At 42.6% G+C, this 13545-nt stretch overlaps 1 long non-coding RNA gene across 2 annotated transcripts in view; it reads right to left on the bottom strand.

The window, feature by feature from the left end:
* Positions 1 to 13545, bottom strand: part of LOC144379238 (uncharacterized) — a 59559-nt gene that overhangs the window by 24269 nt on the left and 21745 nt on the right. For both annotated transcript variants that reach the window (XR_013441838.1, XR_013441839.1), the window contains exon 3: positions 9547 to 9696. This is a non-coding gene — a long non-coding RNA (uncharacterized LOC144379238). The remainder of the gene's footprint in view (positions 1 to 9546; positions 9697 to 13545) is intronic.

Raw genomic sequence — 13545 nt, 5'->3', positions numbered from 1 at the left:
GTTCCCTACCCACAATCCACAATTTGACCAACAGTGCTTTCAAATCTTCACAACAGTGAGCCACTTCCAAACAAGAATCCTGACTACCTATGATTTCAGCCCTCCGCCTCACCTACATGGGTAGCATTCCTGACTCTGTCAGTTCCAGGCCCCCATGGTGCAAATCCCACAGGTCAGAGACACAGCCTCACCTGATTCCCATTCCACTCAGGGAAGGATTTTGCCCAAAGAATGAGTCATTTATCCCGCTGCCAGTTGCTCCCCCAAATGTCCCACTGCTTTTGACATTGACTAAGCACCTCAAACCAATAAGGGGCAATAAGGAAGTCCCTGTTTTCAGTGGTTTGTCTCCTTCCTGCCCTATGTAATTCCTACTCCTTTTGGAAGAAGGCTTCTTGCATATTTCCAAATACAGAGATGAATCAGGGGTTGAGAGCATCCATGCAGTGGGTCAAGAAGAAAAGGACAGGTGTGAAGAAGCTGAGAAGAGTGAGGAGGGCTTTCTACTCCAGATTGTTGGGATAGGTAGTGAGAGAAAAGGAGGAAGGAGAAACCAAGGGATGGAGTGGAGAATATGCAGAGTGTGTGGAGGGAATCCTGAAGAACCCAGGCTGCCTAGAGCAAAAAGGGCAGGGATGAGGCCGGGGGAGCAGATGGGAGACAGATTTAAAAGGCTATGGGCACCAGGCTAAGCAGGGAGGCCACACCAGCAGGCAACAGGGAGCCACTGGAACTTCTTGGGAAGGGGCCTGATATGAGACTTCATATTAGTCTCCATGGTATACATTGTCCATATGGAAAAGCCATTAAAAGGAAAAACACCTGCTCATGGGCCTCAGATGTAGTTTCTGTGGGTGGCCAAGAAAGGCTTTTTTAATAACCAAGTTGAAGACTGTTTCATGAGGAATGGAACTAATGGAATAGAGAACTTTTGAACAAAAACCATGAGATGTTTGGGAAAGGTCATGAGATCCAATGTTCTCTTCTTTATTTGACCCCCCTGGTATCTCACCAGAATGGAAGCTGACCCCGTTCAGAACCAGTCAGATTCAATAGATGCAAAGGTAATGGCCTTATCACTCTTTCTGTAGCCACACCAAAGCATTGCTTCTTAAGGCTGAACGTGACCCTGAAGTCACTGACACTTACATGTGAAGCTGAGCTTCTGAAGTAGCATCCTTGCCAAACTGTTGTCCAGTCTCTACTTGAATAGCCTGAGTGACAGGGCTGTCACTGAAGATTGGGCAACCCTCTCTGTCTTTAGAAATACCTGGCTTTTAGAAACTCTTTCCTTAGATAAAGTCAAAACCTGACTTTTTGTGGACCTCCACTCATTGACCCCATTCTACCTCTCCAGGCCACTCAGAAAACACCTCGCTCATGAAAGACCTTCAATATTTTCACCCACTCAGTGAGTCTTCTCTTCTTTATATTTCTTACATGACATCGATCTGAAGCTCTAAACCATCCTAGTCATTTTGCTCTTTTTTTCTTTTCTTTTCTTACAATTCACTTTTAGAGAAGGAAAAATTCGTTATGACACATAGCATGGTCATGCATGGATGATAGCAGCAAGGGGGACCTGGGACTAGACCCCTCAAGTGGGCTCTAGAAGGTTCTGGGAGGATGTCAAGTGTAACAGCAGAAGGTGACATCAGATGGGTGTGGAACCAAACCGCAGCGGCCATCAAGGAGTCAGTCCAACAGAGCGGGGCTCAAGGGAGATGTCTCCATAGGTCCAGAGATGAACATCCGGGAACAATGATACCCTAAAAGCCAGGTAGGGAGTCAGTACTAGGGAAGCTGTACAGTGAATGGCCCAGCTTCAGGCTCAGATCCCTAGTCTTAAGGAGACTATGGTTCTGTGAAGGCCATCAGTACGAGGACAGAGGCACAGAGAACTGAGCCCCAGATCTGGGCCTGGGTGAGGGGCTTGGTTTGGGCCAGGCTGCATGTCAGCTGTCACTGACTGGTGGAGAGACCAAAGGCACTGTGTTGAACAAGATGCTGGTTCCTTTCTGCTTATGCAGCCTCATCTCTACCCTTTTTGCTCTAGGCAGGCTGGGCTTCTCAGGATGCCCTCCACACACTCTGCACATTTTCCACTCTTTTCCTTGGGTTTTTCCCTTCCTCACTTTCTCTCACCCCCCGTTCCCAACAATCTGGAAGAGAAAGATCTCTTCACACTTCTCAGTTTCACATTCAGCCTTTACTTCTTGACCTAGCTGACTGGCTGCCCCAATACCCAATCCATGTAGATTCTAAGATTCTAAGACTGTTTCCAGAAGAGTTTCCTGACTGATTACCAATGTCACTCCAGGCACAGGAGGGAAGAGTAATGGCCTGCATGCTGAGGATTTCCAAACTAGCAACAAGGTCAGCTGCTAGACCTGGGGCCTGGATCAGAATGGTCCTCAGGTACTTGAGTCTGTTGGTACCCGAGGCTGTTACACCAGAGCTGCTTCAATTCCTCCTGCCGAAGGACGGAATGGATGGAGCAGACTGCGACACAGCTGAGCCTGTGTGGGTGTGGGGGAGAGAGAGTGCGAGAGGAGGCGGGCCTGGTCAGCCAGAGCCTTCAGGGCCCCCAGCAGGAGGCTCTGGCCCTGTAAGTCCTTCGAATCATCCTGATATTCAACTTTCCTCAGTTTAGGTGATAAAGGTATGCAGTCAGGAGGCACTCTGCAGAAGCAATTTTTATAGTGAACACAAAGAGAATTCCATATGTTTCAGGTCAAAATAAAGTGGTGGGGGGAGGGGAGTGAAGTGAAGGGAGATGAAATGAGGGTGGAAATAGTAACACAGAGATTGGCTTCTAGAAGAGTAACTGGCAAAATATTTGAAACTCCTTTATGTATATTTAAAAGTCTCATATCACTACTTGGAAGGTAATCCTGCATGAGAAGCCTGTAATGGAAACTGGTTGGGTTTTCTCTGAATGACTTTATTGTAAAAAATCCACATTCTTAATGAGGCACAGGAAAGAAGGAGGAGGCCACCAGGATGGACCACGGCAAAGGAAGGTCGGTGTATCCTGACATGTTTGGAGCCTGTCAAGACATTTGAGTAGGATTTTATGCAAATCTAATCAGCTCCAAAATCAAATCACAATTATTTAACCCATTATCACTGGCCAGAGTAATGCCAGGCATATTATTCTTACCAGCCCTCACCCTGTCAAGACAAGGAATAAAATACGAGTGTTTACTTTTATTATAATACATCCTGTTATGAACCCCACTGTCACTAAGTGCATGCAGCACCTTTAACTAAAGAAACTAATTGCAAGCCACTTTCAATATCTCTTGTTTTTTAATTTAATGCCCTCAGAGAGATATAATTGGGCTGGAGGGAAGAATTTTCACTGAAGTCATGAATTTGCTATATAAATACAAACAAGAAAGAAAGCTAATACAGTAAGGGAATATGGGATTAATTTTGAAATTGTCTGATTAGTGGATTGCTGCCCATCAATAATTGCCTTATATTTTCCCAAGGCCCTCTCTTTATTAGAGTCTGGCACTGCATCTGCCCACAGCCTGTCAATCAGCCCGTGCAGCTGGGAGGGTCTGCAGAGAGACCACAATTGGAAGCCTGCTGGGGCGCCTTGTTAGACAAAGCAATATATCCCAGACGTGAAAAAGCTGCCATCTTAACTCGGCTGCTAACGTCTTTACACTCAATCCTCCCGTGTTGGAGCGGGGCCTCGCTGTGACTAGGTCTGATTTTTTTAAAGAGGAAAAGAGAAAGTTGCAATCGCCTCTTGACATGTATTTTACAGGCCTGGGCTCTGCTGGAGTTTGAGGTCCCCCCCTCCCCCTCCCACCTCACAGGGGCTGAGCTGCTCAGTAATGTCGTTAGGAAAAGCTATGCAACAGCTGGAATTTCTAAAGCAGCATCAGCGTCATGGGACACAACTAAACACGCTCTGTACATTTAAAAATTAAGAAAGATAATCAGAAGGGTTACGAGCGAGTGTGCAGATGGTGGGTTTCTAACTTAATTAATGCTTAAAATCTGGAATGTTCCTCAAGCTCCCAGAACTTTTCCTGTCTATCCTCTCCAGGCCTGATGCTCTTGAGGCTTAAAGACTCTTTTTTTTTTTTTTTTTTTTTAAAGATTTTATTTATTTATTTGAGAGAGAGAGAATGAGAGACAGAGCGCATGAGAGGGAGGAGGGTCAGAGGGAGAAGCAGACTCCCCACTGAGCAGGGAGCCCGATGTGGGACTCGATCCCGGGACTCCAGGATCATGACCTGAGCCGAAGGCAGTTGCTTAACCAACTGAGCCACCCAGGCGCCCGAGGCTTAAAGACTCTTGATCAGAGAGAGTTGAGGAGGGTCTGTTGACTGAACTCGCCATAAACATCTTTTCAAACCACACAGACACACAAAGTTGTAGCCCTGCTAATGATATGTTTATGCCATGTCCATTTCAGAAATATTTACATCTATCTTGCCAGCAATCAGTCAAAATATACAAAAATGGATTTGCATGTAAAGATGCTTCATTTGGAAGACAAAATATGATGATAATAAAACAAAGATGGCTCAGAGCATGCTCCTTTTTGTTTTCTTATTATCTACTGCTTTCCTCTTCTGTTTGGTAAACTGAGCATTTGTTTTAAATTGGGATTTCGTTCTTGTGAGGTAGGAGATAAAACGATCTGGAGCCAAGCTCCCTGTAGCACCTCGATGGGTTTATTAGCACTTCAGTATAAGTGCAGTCGCCTCTCAATGTCCAGGTCCCGGTCCCGCCCCGTGGCCAAGACTAGCCTTGGCACCATCCTCTGCTCGGCACTGTGGACATGTGTCTGCCCCTTGGCAGGATCAGCAGCCCTCTAGGCACAGGCACTGAGGTCTAAGGACAGAGCTTGACTCCATAATGCCCCATGCACCAGGAATACCAGCCCTGGTCCACTGAGCGGCACACATCCATGCTGACCCCGGAAGCCTTACAAACCCATTGGTTCTCCTCCCTCTACTTTCCACGGTGGGGCCTAGCCCCAGAGTTTGCCACACCTCCCTTCCTCACTGTTGTGTCTTCCACCCTGGGAGACCAATAGGAGCAGGGAGCAGCTGGTATTGCTGCTTGGCCTGCCCAAATCACCCCGGGTGGGTACCTCAGCACCCCGGGGGCACACATGAGCAGGCCTGGAGGCCACTCCAAAAATGTGTGTCTCCTTCTGTTACGTGAGAATGCAGATACTTGCAGCAGAGTTGTGGGAATTAAGAGAATGTGAGTAGAAGCACTTTTTAAGCTATAGTCTTGAGCATTTTGCCAAGTAAGGGGCTATGTTGTTACTAGGAGTATGGAACCTTTTAATGACTGTTCATAATAGTGGTATCAAGGCAGCTGCCTTGGCTCCTTGCTTTGCTTTGGAGGACCCACCAGTTTAGGCCACTGGACAATGATGAGCCCCAGTGGGCTTGTGCCTTTCACAGTTGCTGAGGATCTCCGATGTGCTAAGCACTGTTGCAGAGTGGATCCACACAAGAATGTATACCCTGATGCCCTCCCTCACGTTCTGTTTGTGGGCTTCAACTGCCTGGCTTGAGTTTAAGTTCCTGGAGGGCAAGAGCCACATCTTAGTCTGTATTTTGCAAATGTACATAGTTACCTGTCAGTAAAATTAAGTGAGTGAGTGACTCAGGGATAACCAGTTGTTGGAGAGATTGCAAAGGGTGAGGTTGAACCATACAGAAAACAATCCCTTGAAAATCAAAATGTTCGTGCCCCAGTCAGAATCACAATGTCCTTTGCCCATATTCCCAAAAGACACAGATGACAGAGAAAATTAAGGAGTCACAACATATTCATATACTCTTGCTAAAACAACACAATCAGCTCTGGTTCCAACACAAAATAGAGAGGTGATATTGCAAGTGGGACTGAAACCGTCAGTTTGCCAGTTCTAGGTCCGAACAGCTGCTTGGGATCTAGAGCTCCTGCTGAAAGCAGGAGGAGGCCACCAGGGCCTGCACCAGGACTAGATTCATGACATCCCCAAGGGCACCGTGGGATGGGAGACTTAGCCCCTGATATGGAAGACTGGTTCTTGTCTGGGAGGTCCAGGAAACTAGGTGGGGACACGTACAAATCTGCTAGGCCAGGAAGGGTCTGCTCAGCGGTAGCTCTTCTTCCTCTTCTAAGTTTATAAATGTTGGCATTGCTCCATGGCTCCCTCCTTAGACCTCTTCTTTTCTCTATCTACACTCCTTCCCTGAGTAACTCCACCCAGTCCCTTGGCCCTAATATTATCAAGGTCCTGATGATACCACTATTTACATCTCCAGACTCAGTCTCTTCCTGAGCCAGATACTCAGATGCCTGGTAAGTATACCACGGTTCCCATGTCCAAACACACCTCTTGATTCCTGTCCCACACCAACTCTGCCCACACTTCTCCTCCTCTCAATAAGTAGCATGACGGTTCACCCAAATGCTCAGACTCAAAACCCAGGACTCAGCTTTTCCCTCACACACCCCTCAGCAAGTTCTGTTGGCTCTGTCTTCAGAAGATATCCTGAATTTGATGACTTCTCACTACCTAAATCATTATAACAGTGTGTAAACCTGCCAACATTTGCCTGAGTTGCTGTAGCCATGTAGCTGGTCTTGCTTCCATCTTGCTCCGTACTATGTGTTCTCTACAGAGCGGTCATAGTGATGTTTTAAAGTCAAATTAAACCGTGTCCTCCCACCACTCAAAACCCACTCCTGGCTTTCCCTTTTGCCTAAAAGACCCCAAATCCCTACCACAGCTGCAACGTCCTACCTGATGTCTCATTTCCCACCAAGTCTTCTTTGAGCCCCAGCCACATGGGACTTCTGGCTCTTCCTTGAACCCATCACCCTGTTTCCTGCCTCATGTCACTCTAGCTTCCACCCAAATGTCACCTTCCAAAGAGCATCTATCCTGTCTAAGGAGCCCTCATCCTTGTCACTTTTTTCCTCCTTTCTTGCTTCATTGGTCTTCACATTAACCACCTGAGACTATATGTATATGTATATTTTGTTGTTGTTGTTGTTGTTGTTGATTATCTCCCTAAGATCCACAAGGGCAGGAATTTTGTCTCTTGTTTACTGTTACAACCCCAGTGCCTGAATTGTGCTTAGCACATTAAAGGCATTTAATAAATATTTGTTGTGTGAGTAAATCAGTGAATGGATAAACATATAAACAATAAGCTAATAGAATGTTATTATCCTAATTATCATATACACAATTAAATGAGACTTCACCAAAGGTCCAGGGAAACCAAAGGAAAGTCTTGGTATATGGTGAAGGGACACCAGGAATTGTGAGGGCCACAGAAAAGAAGGAAGAAAGATCTCCAGATAAAGTCATTTCACCAAGGACCAGACTCACTTACGCTGTAGGATGGGCCACTTCGGAAAAGACAATATAAGCTTTGGGGGGGTAGATGGAGGACTTAGAAGCGGTGATGGGAATTCCCTCATTCACTGCAGTCTTCCTCACTGCTCATGCATGATGGGAAGTATAATCTCAGTTTTTATAAGCAAACACTGTGCTTGGTGGCAGGAGATGAAACCAGGTCTGCATGACCGGAAGAGCTGGTACTTTTTGGAATACATTGGATCTCCATTCCACCCACCAACACCCATTGATCCAAGGGCCCCTTCTCCAGCTGGGGCCTAAAGAACATTGCATGAGTCCACTTACATTCTAAGGTCTTTAAAAGTCTACGAACATGTGCACTAGCTTGTTTTAAAACAAATGGTATCACTCTGATTCCCCAGTGATTCTCACATCAAAATGGGGGTGGGGGCGCACAGGGGAAGGAAAGCTCTGAAGCAAAGCTACTCTCTAACCATAAGGCCAAAGCCTTGCTAGAAACATGACTGATGATGTGATAAGAGGGTGCCCATACCAAACTGAATGCAAAACAGGAATTCCAAGGTAACTGATTGCATATAAAGGACTAGGTAACTGACTGCATATTAAGAACATAGTTTCCATGTACTCACTTGGAACAGAACAATCTGTAGCATAAAAGGAGAGTAAAATTTGGCAGGGCTTGCTGTGAGCCTGTGAGGAGGCACAAGTGGAGAGAATTCGTAAAAGAGATCCTAACTTAATCAATCACTTGAAGCAGGAGGCAAGAAGCTGCCTTCGGAAATAGATCAAAAGAGTTGTATTGGCCCTGGCGTGCACACACCATATCAATCTCTGGCCCAAGTGTGCGGGGCTCCAGGCGTCACCTCAGAAGCATGCCCAGAGCAGCCTGGTTTTATTTGTAAATGCACAGGAATGGCCTGAAACACAATCCCAGAGTAAGGCTGATGGGGCAGGGGCCATGTGGAGTAGAAGTCAGGACCAAATGGAAATTCCCTCAGATTTATTTTCCTACTGATTTCATTCCTGTGGAACATACACTAAATCCATCCTCAAACTGACAAATTAGCGGGGCCCCATCTAACAGATGGAAAAGGGCCTGAGGAAGGGAAGAGAGGTCAGGGCTGGCTTGTGCCAAGGACAGAGGATCCACCTCTCTGGCCTGTATCTGCATGAACTGGACTCCAGAAACCAAGGCCTGTCACCAGGTCTCGGTGTTCACTGGGCCCAGCAGCCAGCCTCTGTTTACCTAACTCTCTGCCCTGATAAGCAGATAGAGTATCTTTGTTATTTACACAAAAGGGACACGTTGTTGTCCATTTTGCTTTTCTCACTTTATACTACGTGTCGCAGGTATTTCCATACTAACTTGGGTCCCATTAAAGAATTAAGTCTTAATACTCTGAGGCCACAATGTATGTCATGAATTAACTTCTCCCCTATGCATTCAGAATGATAGTAGTCATGTACGATCCTTAGGAAAAAGCAGAGTTACTCGAATCACTTTCTGTTTTCTGGGGTTTGGATGAGGACCCTGGCTAAGAAAGGCTAATAGGGTGTTGTATGGTGAACTGTATGGTGAACTATAATTTAACCAGTCCTGTAGTGCTAGACATTTAGTTTGTCCCCCCCCCCCCACTTTTTTTTTTTTCCTATTACAAGGCTGCAGTGAATATCCTTGTAACATGAACTTTTATTTATTTATTTATTTTTAGAGAGAGAGCATGCATTCACAAGCAGGGTGGGGCAGAGGGGTGGAGGGAGAGGGAGAATCTTAAGCAGACTCCATGCTCAGCGTGGAGCCCGATGCAGGGCTCGATCTTATGACTCTTCGATCATGACCCAAGCTGAAATCAAGAGTCAAGATACTTAACCGACTGAGCCACCCAGGTGTCCCAACTTGGTGAACTTTTGTGAGTGTCTCTGTAGGAAAAATTCCTAGCACTGGAAATGTTCTGCAGCCAGATTTTAAGCTCCTTCAGACCAGGAAAATGTATTAATCATCTTTCTTGTTCCTTTGCCTGGCATAGTCACAAAGTTGTGTATATAGTAAGGACTCAACGAATATTTGTTGAAATGAATTAATGACAAAGATACGATCCACACCATGAAATTATAAGCCCTAAGCATGAAGCAGACAACAACAAAATGGTTTGTAATAAAGAGGTAAGTGAAATGGTACCAACCTGGTAAAACTGCTGCAGGAATTCCAAATGGAAGGTGTAGAAGCTTTGATTTTTACCCCTTTTCCTACATCTGAGTTTTATACAGCATTGCCAATTAACGTCTTGTTCTAAGAGGCCAGCTATGGATAAGTCAGCTTTGCCTTCTTACTCCTAGAGATAACAAACAGGAGGAAGAGAAAGATCAAAAGGTCCTAGTCAGAACTTGCTCCTCTCACTGTGATTTTTGGGAGACATCTAGAACCTCATTTCCTAGATGGGCCTGATTTTGGAACACAATTTACTAGTAATCTGACTGGCTCAATATGTTTGTCAAAGATGAAAGAAAATTGCTTTAATTTGGAATTTTTAGATGGTCCTCTCTAAGATAATTTGGATCAGAGCTACTTAAGGACGTACCCCACGATAACCAGAGGTTTCTAAATTCCTACTGCACCACAGATATGAGGATCCCAGGCTTCTCTATGGGATGTGGGCCAACTGCTTTTGACTTTGAAGCTAGCTGGTATTCCACTAACATGATATCATCATGATCTTATTAGCATCTCAGCACAATACATAAGGGTTTATTATTGCCACTTAACAGATTGGGAAACTGAGGCATAAAGAAGTTGAGTAAGTACTTGGCATCCCATAATTCCTAAAAGGCAGATCTGGGCTTGAGTCTGGGTCTTTTAGTCTACCTTCTTCCCTTTGCTCCCAGGAGCAGATTTATCAGGCCCACACTTGCACCTCTCCTTCCTGGCCCTGGGAGAGTCCCTTACATTATGTTTATATGGTCACATATTTGTGTAAAATTTGCAAAAGTAAGATACTGAACTGTAGTTAAAAACTGGTCTCTTCTCATTTGGACTTTCGTCTCTGACTCATTCATCTAAGTGTTGGATGGTCTTCAAGTGGTGGGGGCCATTTTTAGGATCTAGCTAAAGGGAGTTGAATTGGGGGTACGTTTAGTTCAGTTTTGGTCAGATACATTTATATGATTCACAATCACTTTTATGTTAAGTTATTGCTGGTTGTCCTTGGGCAAAACCAAACCAAACCAACAAAACCCTTAATTTTACTAAAATAATAACATGCACATGGTAATAAATCAAATAATACAGGGGGCTTAGAGAAAAGTTAGATGATATTACAAGACTTATTACAAAAAGAAGTCTTCCCCACCCATCTGAGATAACAAATTTCAATTATTTGGGGCAATCTCTTCTGACATTTATCTCTATATTTTTAATTGATATCCTAATATGCTGACTTTTTAAGTAAGAAAACTGGTGGACAGTTTCCTTATATACATTATTTTAAAATAACTTCTTTTTCAATAGAAAAATTTGGTTTATATATCATAAATATTAAATATTCTATTAAAATTATAATAAAATATTTTATAATACTCTATATTAGACATTATCTATTGATTTCTTATATTATTAGATAAAGCAATAGCTCTCTTAAGCCTATCCACGTCCTCTCTCCCATTTTCTTTTTTTTTTTAAGATTTTATTTATTTATTTCAGAGAGAGAGAGAGAGAGAGAGAGAAAGAGAAAGCATGAGCAGGGGGAGGGGCAAGGGAGAGGGAAATTTCGGCAGACTCCTCCTGAGCAGGGAGCCCGACACAGGGCTCGATCCTGGAACCCCAGGATCATGACCTGAGCCGAAGGCAGACACTTAACCGACTGAGCCACCCATGTGCCCCTCCCATTTTCTTTTCATAGTTATGTTTTAATTTTTGATGAAATCAATAGTCAAAGTTTATATGTTATATGACAGGGATAATATTTTTGTTTATTTAAATTAATATTTTATTTTTCCCCTTAAATAATTATTCCCAACAGAAAAGCAGGCATATACTCACCAAAAAGACAAGTACAAGAATATTCATAGCAAAATTATTTATAGTAGCCTCCTCCTAAAACCTTTCAAATAAATGCCCCCTTGTAGTAAAGTGGATACATTGCGATATACTCATATAACTGAGTACATGTATGATAATGAATGGGCTCCTATTACATGCAACATGACTGAATCTCAAAAATACAATGTTGAGCAAAAGAAATCAGACACATTATAGTATATGAATCCAATTACATGACACACATGACACATGACAACAGCCAAAACAAATATATTTAGTTAGAACTGAGTATAATGGATGCCCTTGAGTGACTGTAAGAAGGTAAGCAGAGGCCTCTGAGTGCTGGTAATGTTCTATTTTTTGATCTAGGTCCTTTTAGTATGAGTATATTTATATGTTCACTTTGTGAAATTCAACAGTTGGCACACTTACAATTTTTTGTATTTCCATATTTTGTATTCCATAAAAAAATTATTCTAAAAATATCATTTAAAAAGGATATTTATACCTCTATTATTAAATGATATCTTATGACCTCCCAACTTTGAAGGGTTTTGTTACGCTTATACTAACAATTCATGTCTTTTTCCTTCCCCTCTCAACTTTGTTACTTCATTCCCTTTTCATAATATCTTGGTTTAGATATTTACATTCTCTTCTGTAATCAAAAAACCCACATTTGTTTTAATTTTAGTTCTACAATGAATTCAATGCTTACCCCCAGATTATTTTACTGTAGTTTTCCTAGTTTTCTCTTAGGTAACTAAAGAACATGCCCTTATTCTCACACACACACACACACACACACACACACACAACCCTAATATTTATTTTTATTTGGGCGTATGTCTCCTCACTGTCACTAGCCAAACACTTGTTGATCAATTATTCTTTTTACCTGTGTTATTAGATTTATATTTATATATATATATATTTTTTATTATTTATATTTACATATTTGTATTATTGTTATAACTGGGATATGTTATAGATTTTAATGTAAATAATATACATAGCAACAATTATTAATAAACTTTTTGTAGGTCTCCCACTTACTGGTGGTCTAATACTTTCCTTTTGCTAAGACTCTCCACAGAGTAGTTTAAATTTCATTCTTAAACATAGAACATTTATCCAGAGAATGAAAAGACAAGTCACAGTTGGAGCGAAAATATTTGCAAAAGATATATCTGATAAAGGACTATTATCCAAAATAAAGAGAACACTTAAAACTCAACAATAAGAAAACAAACTACCTGATTAAAAAATGGATCAAAGACCTTAGCAGACCTCACCAAAAAAGATATACAGACAGCAAAGAAGCACATGAAAAGATGCTCCATGTTATATGCCATCAGGGAAATGCAGATTAGAACAATGAGATACCACTACAAAACAGAACACCAACAACACAAAACGCTGGTCAGGACATGGAGCAACATGAACTCTCATTTATTGCTGCTGGAAATGTAAAATGGTATAGCACTTTGGAAGTCAGTTTGACAGTTTCTTACCAAACTAAACATGCTCTTACTATGCAATATAGAAATCCTGCTTAGTATTTACCTAAAGGGGTTGAAACCATGTCCACACAAAAACCTGCACATAAATGTTTATAGCAGATTTTTTTTTTTTTTGTAATTGCCAAAACTTGGAAGCAAGCAAAATGTCTTTCAGTATGAATGGATAAACTGGAACATCCAGACAATGGAATATTATTTAGCACTAAAGTGAAATGAACAATCAAGCCATGAAAAGACATAGGGGAAACTTAAATGCATTTTACTAAGTAAAAAAAGCCAATATGAAAAGATTGCAATCTATGATTTCAACTACATCACATTCTGGAAAAGGCAAAACTATGGAGACAGTAAAAAGATCAGTGGTTTCCAGGGATTAGAGGAGAGGGAGAGATGAATTGGTATGCACAGGACTTTTAGGGCAGTGAAACTACTCTGTATACTGTAGTGGTGGAAACATCATTACACATTTGTCCAACCCCACAGAAGGTACAACAGCAGGAGTAATACCTACTGTAAACTATGGACTTTAGGTGATGATAATGTGTCAGAGTAGGTTCATCAGTTGTAACAAATGCACCGCTCTAGTGAGGGATGTTGATAATGGGGGAGGCTGTGCATGAGTG

The sequence above is a fragment of the Halichoerus grypus genome, chromosome 10, assembly GCF_964656455.1.
Source record: "Halichoerus grypus chromosome 10, mHalGry1.hap1.1, whole genome shotgun sequence".
NCBI lineage: Eukaryota > Metazoa > Chordata > Mammalia > Carnivora > Phocidae > Halichoerus > Halichoerus grypus.
This window is presented reverse-complemented; position numbering and strand designations above follow the sequence as displayed.